General features: G+C 30.5%; 1 protein-coding gene across 3 annotated transcripts in view; it reads left to right on the forward strand.

Moving 5' to 3' along the window:
• Positions 1–14,155, forward strand: part of Atf3 (Activating transcription factor 3) — a 112,259-nt gene that overhangs the window by 44,362 nt on the left and 53,742 nt on the right. The gene's annotated exons all lie outside the window — the stretch shown is intronic.

A 14,155-nucleotide genomic window follows, 5' to 3' on the forward strand; every position in this document is an offset into this window, starting at 1 on the left:
GATCGCGTACCGCCCGACAGTGGGAAAGTACAGCCAATCAGCGGCCGGGGGAGAGAGACAGCCATATCTCTGTCTCTCTCTAATGGGCACCGGACGGGCTACACTTTCATACCGTACCGGTGCCGTTCCAACAGTTCGTTATTACATTACAATTTACAAGTTTATTTTATCAGTAATCTATTTATACAACTTAACATCTAGGCGCATTTAATATTAACATTGTCTTATTCTTTCTTACATCTAATACATTCTGTAAATACATGAGAAATCGGTAGAATCCATAGAGGCCCTTCTTCGGGTCGCATTCCGACGGGCGACCGTTTCGCTCGCCGCCAGGCGCCTGGAATTCTTTTTCAGGGCCGCCGTACGGGGTGTGCGATCCGTCCGTAACAATTAACTTCCATTAAAATACTTATTTTCTATTTAAAAAATAAAACAATAAACAATTTTCTGACAGTCGGCAAGAGCAAACTCAAGTCAGCGTAAAAATAAACCGTTTTATCTTATTCTTGGCATTGAATCTGTATGATTTCACATCGCATCTATGATTGTCGACTATAATTTTTCCCGCGGAAATTCACAATATTATCTATGGAATGAAAATCAGTCCTGTTTGCACAGCTGGAGTTCGAAATTAGAATGCGGTTCCCGCCTTTATCTGACATTTCATGGCTGACTGCCATTTGCAAATTAAAATGCTTTTGTTCGGGTATTTTTTGTGCATAATATTAAAAGTAACGAGGCAGAACTTTGCGTTGTCTTGAACGCGAAAATGTCACTATAACCAACAGGGATGAAGGTAAAAACGGTTTATTTTGTTTGAATAAAATAAATAATTCAAATAGTTTTTTGGGGGTTTAAAATTATTGTTCTTTATTGTTTAAAAACAAAATTTGTTTGAAAAAAAAAAGCGTTTTGAAAACGTTTAAGAAGTAGATAAAAAATATGAAAAAACCTATACCCAAAAAATCAATATAATCAGGTAGCTTGGTGTTGTATCCCGGCAAAACAATATATGATTTGAATTTTTTAAATCACTACTATAAAAATAAAACGCTTTAAACATAAAATTTAATCAAATAGTGCAAATTATTTATGTGTTATGCACGAAAAAAAATCAGTTAATTTTTTTAAACGGAACTGATTTATTATTTTATTTGACTTTAAAAAGCAACAAAAGATTATATATGTCATCCAATTACTAATAAGGTTATTGTCTTCGGTCCTTTGCGACCTATAAACCATTGAACTGAGGAATAACTCTTATTCTAAACTCAAATATTTCATCTCTTGAGTGAGTATAATGGTGAGCATAAAATGAATTGTATATATGTCTCTTCAAACCCTTACCCGCACAACAATGGTGCATAATTCAAGTTTCATAGCCTATGCCTACTCGTGAGTGGATTTACTCTTTATGTTTAAAGTTACTATAATTTCATGTAATTCATGAGTGAAAATTCTAGGCAAAAACACTCGCAGCGTAAGTAACTCTTTTTTACCATCAATATTTATAATTGTTTGTTTTTTGAGCGCCGTATTCACACACTGTTCACGCATGCTTCATATTATATAGAACTATTTTTTAACAACATTAAGCTACACGTGTTTTAACTTTTTGCCCGTTAAAAATGATTCTGAAGCATCGTACAAGGACATACGTCACAGAATCTTCATCTTGATTAGTCTTCCCGAATTATTGGATAGTTAAATGGCCCCCGAGGCCAGTGCCTGATAGTGAAGCGAATGATCGGTCATGACGAACGAATTATTCATATTTTTAAACATAATAATCTTTGACAGTTATTACAGTCATTCAATTTATATTCATTGTTCATTGTCCGCCTTCGTAGAGTAGTGGTTACGATTGATGATGTTTATCTACATGCGTGAGATCCGGAATTCAGTTTTCGATCAATTCAGATTTCAATTTTACTGTACCATGGATTGGTACCAAATATTCCTGTTGGAATTATAGTGTCATTTATATCAGTACTTGGATTGCGATTCCATACGAAAGTTAGCATTTAACTATGTAGTGAAGATAACGTTAATCGCAAATTATTCCGACTACTGACCTGACAACTTTCAATTATTAAACAAAATCAAACACTGGTATAATACTACTTATTGAGTTTTATTTCACCACACACGACTAGTTTCGAAAACAACAGTTGTTTTCATCCACAGTTTTTTCTCAATAAGTATTATACTTTAAAAAAATAATCAACATGTCATTCCATAAATTTAATGCCGAATCAATAAATAATAAAACTCTCAAGTATTTGAAATACTTGATCATGCCAAGGGAGATATTAATTGATATTATCGAATTAAGCTCTTCCACAGGTACCGGCATGACCGGTTATCAACGATTGAACCTTGTAATTAGTTGGTGATGCGCATCACTAGTACTCAGTGGCCAGTCTGTACCTCAGTGGGTGGGGTACGTTACTATTATGAACGTGAAATGGTGTGGGAGGAAAAATGCACCAGTAATAATTATTAATTTATTATTATTTCCTAGTTCAACCTAGCCTTTGTCGACGTTCCGAGACGCGTTGACCGAACGGATTTTATAAGGCGCCGACCTACATTCGTCTATTCACAGTTTTTTCTCTTTTCAATTAAGTTTTCATACTCCATCAGTGAAGTGCTTTCAATAGACATTATACTGCTTAGCACTTTGGCATTCATTGAATCAAGATAGAAATATTGCATACTTATATTTTATTTTATAAATAAATTTACTCGAAATAAATGTTAGGAATACGAGTGAATAAAGGAGATTTTGAGTGTGTCCAAATACTTGTTCACAAATCTGGATTATTTCCAATTATAGTAGTTATTTTTCATATTATTTTTTGACATCTCATCAAAGATGAAGAAGAATATGGTAGTCTGGGCATTTACGGGGCTGACGACCGTTATAGACTGGTTTAAGTGATAACTTTACACACGTGTAACATTCATCAATTCTACCTATTATTGATAACCTGTACCTAGTGCCAGTTTCAGCTTCCTCGGTACGTTTGTAAAGAGGTTTTTTATTTTATTTTTTAATCTCACTAACTAACCATCACGCCGCTTCCCCCAAGGGATAAGCAGAGAGAATAGAACGCCACACCATTCTGTCTTTGCAAACATTCTTCGTCTCTCCACATTCATCCATCTCCTCACACATACCCGCCGATTATTTCGACTCCTGGCGCTTTCAAGTATTCGACATACCTGATCATGCCAAGTTTTTCTCGGTCTTCCAACTACATTCGCCTCGTAAATTTGTTTTACCATTCTTTCCTCACTCATTCGTTCCAGGTGTTCCAACCATCTCGTCACACCGTTCTTAAATTTATCGATACGCTTATTTCGACTTTTAAATGATTACAGTATTGTATATTGATGATACTGTAAATTGTCGAAAGCAGAGAAGGCATGAGGAGTAGAATTAAGTTGTAGGGGACCATATGATCGTGGATTAGGGTTTCAAAGAAATATAGTAAAGTTTCATACTTTTCTAATAGAAAGTGTATTATTCATAAGGAAATGATTCTTTCAATATTTTAGCATCAAAGTCAGAATTTATACATTTTTTAAAATTATTTTTTAGTAGTTTAGTGAGTACATGAGGATAGACCGGATAGGTTCATTAACCTGAATATTGAACTAGAAATCGATTTAAATAATAATTATGACAAATTATATGCGTAGGTATTAAAATTATCCATTTAGGTTCCTATACACTTTCAGTAAGAGCTAAAAGTTGTTTTGCAGATAAAAAGGTGAAGTTTTAAGGTCAATTTTGATAGATTGACTAATGAATGGGTCCTCTTTATTCGCGAAAAATACTTATCTTTTGTTTCATTCAAAAACAAATTTCCGGTTAGCGTGATACATAATATAATGTACTAAGTCTAAACGGAAAGGCTAGCGTATGTAATAAGATACAAACGATAATAATAAATTTATATATGTATATATATATACACACACAAATACATATATATATATATATATATATATATATATATATATATATATATTTATACATATATAAATATGTATATATATATATATATATATATATATATATATATATATATATATATATATGTAAATACATATACATATATATATATATATATATATATATATATATATATATAATACATATACATATATATATATATATATATATATATATATATATATATATATATATATATATACTTTTATATATATCTTTCTTCTTTGTGTGCCATGTAGGGCCCCTCGACGTTGACTACTCGTATCACTTGAGAGAGATTTTCCCCGTCTTGGGCAGCTCTAAACAGCGTTTAGATAGTTCTGATCACCATCCGATCTCGTATATTCCGGATCCAAGAGATCTGTTTTCTGCCCACATCTCGTCTACCTTCTATTTTGCCTTTTATGATTGGGCGCAATAGTTTGTACTTCTCTCCTCTAAGACACCTTCCGGACTTTGAAATCATTCAGCATCTGTCTTTCTACTCTTGGTCTTTGGAGCACATTCACGTTGTTGAACGTATCGATCCATTTGATGCATAGCGTTGAACGTTGACATTAAATACATTTCGAATGCCTCTACCCGTTCATAGCGTTGATCTTGAGGGTCCGCGATTCAACTCCATATTGAAGTGCTGACCAAATATAACATCTAACCATTCTTTAATACATTAAACGTCGTATATGTATAGCTTTAAGTACTCGTAAGTAAAATGACTATTTAAAAAAATATGTTCGTATGATGTATGTTAATTTTTGCTGAAGCGTGCATATTTATTTATTTTAACGAAAAATCGCAATATAAATTGTCTTTTAATAATAATTATTACACAAACTTTGAGTATCTCAAAAATTCCAGTGACTTAAAAATCAAGCCGTCATAGAAATAGTGAATGAAGGCATTATTTACGTATTATATTCTTATTTAACATAATGCAAAAAACTTTCTTTTAAATCCGGGTCCTAACATCTAAATTACAACTAAGCCTTAAGTATGGAGAGCTAAATTGATTAATGAGAGAAGTTTGCATGGATAAATATCGCTCACTCCTTTCAACAACGTCATATATAAAAAAAAACTAGATTTTTCAGGAGATCGTTTTTAAAGTTTGAAAATATAATAAAATGTATTAAAAATAAATATCAAGCCACTTATTGAATTTTTTACTGTGCAACAGATCTTCTTCGGTAAAACCTGAATGTTTTTTCTCCATTTGAAAAATATTAAGTATATTTAAACAAATTATTAAACAATGCCTTTTCTTCTAAATGCAATAACAACACTTTCTGCCCTGTAGCGGGTAAATATAAAGTAAAAAATATGCCGCTTTTGCTGGGATATAGTATATTTTCTGGGCATTTCGAAAACATGCACAACAGAAAATTGACGATTTTTGATATATGACGTTGTTGAAAGGAGTAAGCGATATATGGGAGAGTTAATTATCGGTTTGTAATGATTGGATGTTACTATGATTGCTCTATTAGCAAACATTACAACATGCAAAGCGTACAATTAAAGATTTGTAACTCAATTCTCAACATAATATTGAATTAGTCTCCTTTTAGATAGAAAAATGCTTCACTTTATTTACTGAATTTTACTTCATTTTGTAGAATTTTATTACGTAATAAAATTATTGTTACTTTTTTATGTCTAACTACTTAAAGCTGTACTCGGCCACGCTTTGCTTTGACTCAGTCTGGTTAAATGTAAAATAAATAAAATAGAAAGGACACATTTCGTAATATGTTCCATTTCACAATGCTTGTGGGTAGGTACATATTATTTTAGCACCTTTTAGAAGCACTCTCTCCGATATAAGCAATGTGTAGTATAACGTGTGTAGCCATTTAGTAAGACGATTACGATCAACAGATGGCGCTGCCATTGCGGTTAAAACATAGGTTTAAAAAACCTGGCCACGTCCATATAAAAACGCACGTATTCCCTTCTAAAGTAGTGCCAAAAATTCAAAGCAATTGGTGGATCACTTAAGACTTAAGATTTTGAACAAACTAACATTTACAACATTTTGAGTGTGTCCAAATACTTGTTCACAAAATCTGGATTATCTCGAATTAAAAAAACAAAAAAATAAAAAAAATAAAAAAAATAAAAAAAACTAACATTTATATTTTTAATTATAAAGGTAGATAAAAACTCAATTCAAACGCATGATTATGTAAAAAACCTCAATGTAATCGGTGAATAACATTAGAAGATTTAAGAATTTGAACAAAGATTTACATTTTTATCTACATATGCAGTAAACATAATTTAGTTTCGTTGAGACATACGAATACAAAACACGAAGAACGTTTCATTGATTTTTTTAACCCATACGATTTTTAATTGGCGCGCGCTCAGTTTACGGAGCAAATATTAATATGTTGAAGCTAATTACGCGTTGCCAATTCAAATATTGGCTCTGGGCAGGTGTGGAGTAGGCGCGTTGCTACAAAGTACAGGTAACTGTCGTTTTGCGCCGGTTCGATTTACGCCGATTCACAACTACGCCGGTTTGTGGCGGCCGTGGGCTTCACTGGTTCGGCCAACACCAAAGTGCCGCGATTCTAATTGCAGAAATATTTTTACACATTGTTTGATTATATTACCGTACAAGAGGTAGACCAGGCTTACCTGCGAATGCAGATTCCAAGATATAACAACCTCAGATGTGCCTGACCCGTCAAACGTGCATGACCAACCACTATCAAATCAAGAATTAGAAGAATTTATGAAGGACTCAATTAAAAAACTTATCACACTTATCACACTCAATTGAAAAAAAACGAAGAAAAAGAGGATGAGATAAAAATTATGGGAAGACACTTCTTCAATAAAAATCCTCAATAATATCAAGAGATTATTTATTTTGTAAACGAATTAAATCTTTATTTGTTAAATACCTTATTCTTCAAATCCTCATCTGCACTCGATGGTGCATAGGGCACTGCATCATATAAACGCAGTGTTATCTTGATCATTAACACACGAAGGAAAGTTGATTAGTCCTCCGCTTCACGTACCAGGCCAGGGTTATATTTAATAAATATTAGAGTGAAAAAATCACTTATTTATTTTACCCTCCCCCCTGGGAATTGAACCCAGGAGGCGAACAAATACCTTTACAATTTATTTTATATATATGTTTTGTAATAAATGAACACGTTAGATTTTTTTAAAAATTTTAATACGGGCCCCTATCTTATATCGTCCATTATATTTGTGTTCATTTTACTTCGATTTTTTTACGCTTGTGTTTCTCCCGGATCGGAACCCCGGCGTAAAGCGACGGTTGCCTTTATCGGCGTTGAAGATCGCCAGCGGGTTGCCGGTTGCCAGTTGCCGGTGGCTGGCAGCCGACATGGCAACACTACGTTGCCGAAGCATCGAGTGTGAACGTCGCCTTAAAGGTGTGTCGTGTTGAGCAGTACGCGGGCGCGCCAGAATTTGGACAAGACTGGAATAAATCATATTAGACATGGGTTATAAACACGAGGTCACTGTTAATTATTTTATTAATTTTATTTTTAAAACTTAAATCTTTTAGAAGAAAAAAAAATTCAAGATTACCAGTAGATATATATTGCATACTCGTATACAACATACCATATAATATTATGTTTATGACAAATAATTTATGACGTGTGTATGTGTGTACACATTGTATACTCTGAATTGATTATTTTTCTATTTTATTGTACTCGGCCACACGTTGCTGTGCACCACTCTGGTTAAATGGAAAAGAAAGATTTTAAAGCGAATTTTCAAATGCAACATCGTGTCAAATTTTCAAAGCAATCGGTGAATAACTTGTGGAGAATTAATAATTAGATTAATTAATTAAGACTTTGAACAAATGAATATTAACATCAACAAAGTTTTTAAGTCAGTATATTGTAATATATTTGAAAACCAAAATCATTTTTATTTTTGATTTTATGTGATTATTTTAGAATAAAAGAAATGTATATAAAATTAATATGGTTCGTAGACTACTACGATAAAGTGTTGGTGGGTAATTTAAGAGATTTAAGATTTTAAGAGATTCCCAGGGAAGACAAATAAGTATAAATGATTTTTCACTTTTGGTATTGATTTAATTTATCACCCTGTATGGGTACCTAGAGCGAAGGATGGATCACCGTGCTTTCGCGAAATTAACGATAGAAAAAAAGGCTGCATTGGGTGTGGATAGCAGGGTAAAAGATTTTATTTGAGTTAGTAAATATATCGCCCACTCCTTTCAAGAACGTCATAATTCAAAAATCGAAAATTTTCAGTCGTGCATATTTTCAGAATACCCAGAAAATGTACGATATCCCAGCAAAAGCAGCATATTTTTAACTTAATATTTACTCGCTACAGGGCAGAAAATGTTGTTTTTGCATTTTGAAGAAAAGGTATGGTTTACTTATTTTTTTAAATATACTAAATATTTTTCAAATGGAGAAAAAACATTCAGGTTTTACCTAAAAAGATTTGTTGCACAGTAAAAAGTTCAATAAGTGGCTTGATATTTATTTTAATACATTGTGTTACATTTTTAAACTTTAAAAACGTTCTCCTGAAAAATCAAGTTTTTTGATTTATGACGTTCTTGAAAAGAGTGAGCGGTATAATATATGTAGGGAAATTTCCTAACATAATTGACAACCTCTGAAACATATATTCAAAACAATACTGTCAAAAAGGCTTCTGTTTGTTGGTAATACAATAAAGCTATTAAAATGTGAACGTGTCTCTTGTATAAGAAGATAACTTGAAACATTTACATACTCTGTTCATTTATTTAATGATAAATCTTCAATCCAAATTTTCTTCCAAACTAACCCGCTCTCCGACGCACCTACAAAATAAATGTATGTTAATATAGATTGGTTGTATATGTGTTTATGAATAATATGTGATCGTGAATAATATGAAAAATGTATAACTGTACAGATTTACATATTGGAGGAGAGAGTGGGAGGTCAAGTAGCGTATTATATAAGTTTATTAGTCGATAACCTGCGATAAAAATACCAATTATTTATTATTAGGAAGCTAATTCATATATCGTTTTTCTATGCTAAATATCTTGCCTCATTTTTGATGTTTGGAAGGCTTAAAATCTCTTTTATATAGCACTGTCATTCATATATTTATAAAAAATATATTCGTACATATGTATATACTTTGCTATGCTATGCTTAATTACATTATTATACATATAATTATATTTATATACACATATATATATAAATATATATATATATACATATATATATATATATATATACATATATATATATATATATATATATATATATATATATATATATATATATATATATATATATATGTTTTTATATATATATTTATATATATATTTTTGTCCGCCTCCGTAGTGTAATGGTCAGCACGCTCGGCTACCGTTTTGGAGGTCCCGGGTTCGATTCCCAAGGGGGGTAAAATAAATATAAGTGATTTTTTCACTGTCATATTTATTCAATATTACACTGGACTGGTACCTGAAGCGGAGGGCTGATCACCTTTCATTCATGTGTAAACGATCAAGATAACACTGCGTTTATATGACGCAGTGCCCTATGCACCATTGGGGTGCGGATAAGGGTTTCATCATTATATATATATATATATATATGCCCTATGCACCATTGGGGTGCGGATAAGGGTTTTATTATTATTATTATACTACTTTGTAATGAAATTGGCATATATGTTTAATATTTATTGTTTTTTTTCCTTTCAGGTAAGACCACCCCATCTGATTTTTAAAGTTTACGTGATTTTCCATGGGTAAATATGAAATTATTTATTAAATTTTTATCTTAAAATAATACAAAAATTCATCGAAGAACGATGTTCAGTCGAGAACATTCTGTTTTTTGTACAGTTTTTGCTCCTAACAATGTATATAATTGTTTTACAGACGTACAGAGTAGTATAATTAACACTTGAAATTAACTGGACCGCGATAAATTCTGTACTCAGTAGGTTTATTTTTTTGGAAACATCAAAAGAATCAATATAAATCTTGGTGCAGTAAAAAAGTAATAAATAATGTTTAATTATTAAAAAATACACTCTAGTTTTAATTTTTATTGCCTTATATACATACATCAATCACAGTAACATGTGTAAATGTGAATAGATCGATCAGTGGTTCTGAACCTTTTTGAAGTCAGGGTGCACTTTTGATCATAACGAAAATTCGCGGTACACCAAAACTAAAGATCCAAAAAACATACAAAAATCATTTTTTTTTACACACAAATTAAAAATTGCGTAGATTAAAAAAAATAAAAGCATAAATACTCCAATGAAACTTTTTGCGGCGAAAATTATTTCATGTGACACCCGAACTTGTCGGCCTTTACAAATTTCAGCGATATTAGGTCTAATATTTGAAAGAGCTACTTTAATTTCTTTATCCAAATTGCTAAGCCAAGGTTCACTAATCAATGGTAATAAATCATTAAAATGAACCTACCGTTAATGGACCACCGTCTGTATAAATTTCTACACACAACTCTCATGATATTTTCAATTGTTTCAAGTATTATGATATAGAATCTAAGATATCTTGACCGCTGTTCTGAGGTGAGCGCACACATCTTTAGATTTTGAATATTTAAAGCATTGACTTTGTGGATCATTGTAATATATTATTTGAAGAAAAAAAACTTTGTTTTTTGATCCACTCACATTTTTATTAAAAATCAACTAGTTTCGGCAACAACCTGTTGCCTTCTTCAGGGTATGTTTTATGACACATACATATGTATGCATGAATGTTTAGTCATAAAAAACCCTTATAAAGGCAACAGGTTGTTCCCGAAACTTGTTGGTTTTTAATAAAAATGTGAGTGGATAAAAACAAACTAATTTTATTTCTCCAAATAATACACAACTTTACTTTGCAAGGGTGCTGCCATCTAGCCATTATATTTGGAACACAAATCGCACAGTAAATGAGCCAACACAAAATTTTGGTGTTCATTATTTCGCGGAGCACTTGCAACAAGTTCGCGGAGCACCAGTGCTCCGCAGAGCACCGGTTAAGAACCACTGAGATAGATAGTGGCAATCAAAAAGTACACCAACACACTAACATTAATTCAGAACCTTGGAATTACAAGGATCCAGCTGAAACAATTGCAGATTTCCATAAATTAATGTTTCCTAAAAGCATCTACCAGAATTAATGCCTTCACGGGTAATTTAACGCGGACATATGCACAAAAACGGTTAACCTCAATTTGCATTTTATTCACCAGGATTTTACGATCTGTTTTATTGTGTTTTAAAACAAGGAATTTAACACTTTGGGAATTTTTAGCTCACGACTTGTCATCGTCTAGCTAAGTGATCATTAAAGAAATAAATTTTTTTGACATCTGAACATGGTTGAAGAAGAATATGCAAGTTTGGGTGTTTACAGGGCTTATTACCTCTCAAAATAATACGGTCTCTCACAATAAAAGAGTGACAGAACTTGTTTGAGGAAACATTTTTATTTCATTTATTACAATTTTTGGGTATTAAAGGCTTAATATCAATTAATGTTAATGTAATACCATGTTAATATCAATATTTTTGATAAAATTTTCGACAAGTAAATATTACTTTTTATTAAAATCTATTGTAAAACGTGTTTTGATGCATTCCGCGTCGTTTTCAAACAAGTATACGGTGATTCAAAATGCCGTGAAATACATCGAAAAACGTGTCACAATAGATGTCTCTAGTGAAGTTCTAGTGATTCAAGAACAAGGTTTCTAAAATTGGTTCATATATATTTATATATATATATATTTATATATATATATATATATATATATATATATATATATATATATATATATATATATATATATATATATATATATATATATATATATATATATATATATATATATATATATATATATATATATATATATATATATATATATATATATATATATATATATATATATATATATATATATATATATATATATAGAACTTCCAAGAATTTGAGTAGTGTGGTTGTCAATAATGGGTAGAATTGGTGAGTGTTACACGTGTGTAAAGTGATAACTTAAACCAGCCTATGACGGTCGTCAGCCCCGTAAATGCCCAGACTTCCATATTCTTCTTCATCTTTGATGAGATGTCAAAAAATAAGATTTTAAGTAGATAATAGTTATATTTTTTATCAAGTTAAACTTAAATTATAAATGGTTAAATATTACCACAATGAAATCAATATTAATATTCCGAGTTTTACATAGTACATTTAAAGATTAGTCTTTCAAATAATACACATAAGTATACGGGTATGTATATTTTGTTTTGTATGTTTGTATGTTTTGTATGATAATTTACAAACACATCGTTTAATATTTATTGCTAAGGGAATAGTGGCATATTGTGTAATTTGAGCTATCTCCATGAAAAATTTATTATTTTTACATTATGATAAAAATAAATACAAGTTGTGCAACGTTCACAATATTATCTTTCTTGGAGTAGGTGGTCGTGTCACATCGCTCACTCCTTTCAACAACGTCATATATCAAAAAACTTGATTGTTCAGGAAATCGTTTTTAAAGTTAAAAAAAATGCATTAAAAATAAATATCAAGCCGCTTATTGAACTTTTCACTGTGCAACAGATCATTTTAGGTAAAACCTGAAGGTTTTTTCCATTTGAAAAATATTAAGTATATTTGAAAAAATTATTAAAGATTTCCTTTTCTTCAAAATGCAAAAACTACACTTTGTGCTCTGTAGCGGGAAAATATTAAGTTAAAAATATGCCGCTTTTGCTGAGATATAGAACATTTTCTGGGCATTCCAAAAACATGCACAACTGAAAATTGACGATTTTTATTATATATGACGCTGTTGAAAAGAGTGACGATATATGATATTCATACGTAAATATGTATGTGGGTATGTGAATACTTACTGACTTACGAGTAAAAAGATGTTACAAACAAAATGCTTGTGAATTTTATTGCATTGGCACACATAAAAAATGGTTTCTGTGTGGGATTCAAACTTGCATAATGCTTCATTAATTAACTCTTTTTCATAGTGCTTATTGCCTTCAAATATATCAAAATAAAACACATCGAAAGTCCTGAAGTGATATGTTCTACAAAATATGTGTAATACATTTTTTTGACATCTCAACATATGTAGATGAAGAAGAATATGAAAGTCTTGGCATTTACGACCGTCAATGCTGATCGAGGTGATCACTTTACACACGTGTAACATTCAGCAATTCCACCCATGATTGACGACCACACTTCGAATTCTTGGAAGTTTTATATATATATATATATATATATATATATATATATATATATATATATATATATATATATATATATATATATATATATATATATATATATATATATATATATATATATATATATATATATATATATATATATATATATATATATATATATATATATATATATATATATATATATATATATATATATATATATATATATATATATATATATATATATATATATATATATATATATATATATGATCTAATTTTGAAACATTGTACAAGAATCACTAGGATTTTCACTAGTGACATCTATTGGTGAGACGAAGAAGCTTTTTTAGACATTCAAATCTAAAAAAATATATATAGTCATGTTGATATGTATAATATAGTCACTACTGCGTGACAAAAAATAAGTAATTTTTTCAACATCAATATTTTAAAATTTCGGTGTGACATTAAAAATTATTTTACTTTTAAAGAAATACTTATATAAATGGTAAATGATGAAAAACTTGTATATGGAATAAATTATTATTTTGTGATCATTTTACAACACGTATGTAATATTTATTACTGGTACATTGTTTTATAATTGCTCAATGGATTAAGACTTCGTGGTACCTACATAAGAAATTCTTTACTGAATTTGGTGGCTCACTTTAAAACGAAATTTAATGACGAAAATTTAATTACTATTACTTTATTATTTTAAATAAAGAGAAATATTTTTTTTATTATCAACACAAATATTTCAATTTCATACTATTTCTGTGAGCCTAAGCGGCTCATTATTCGAAATAGGTATCAAATTGT

The sequence above is a fragment of the Brachycentrus maculatus genome, unplaced genomic scaffold (genome assembly GCF_059751285.1).
Source record: "Brachycentrus maculatus isolate JH-2025_06_01 unplaced genomic scaffold, ASM5975128v1 h1tg000092l, whole genome shotgun sequence".
Taxonomy (NCBI): Eukaryota; Metazoa; Arthropoda; class Insecta; order Trichoptera; family Brachycentridae; genus Brachycentrus; species Brachycentrus maculatus.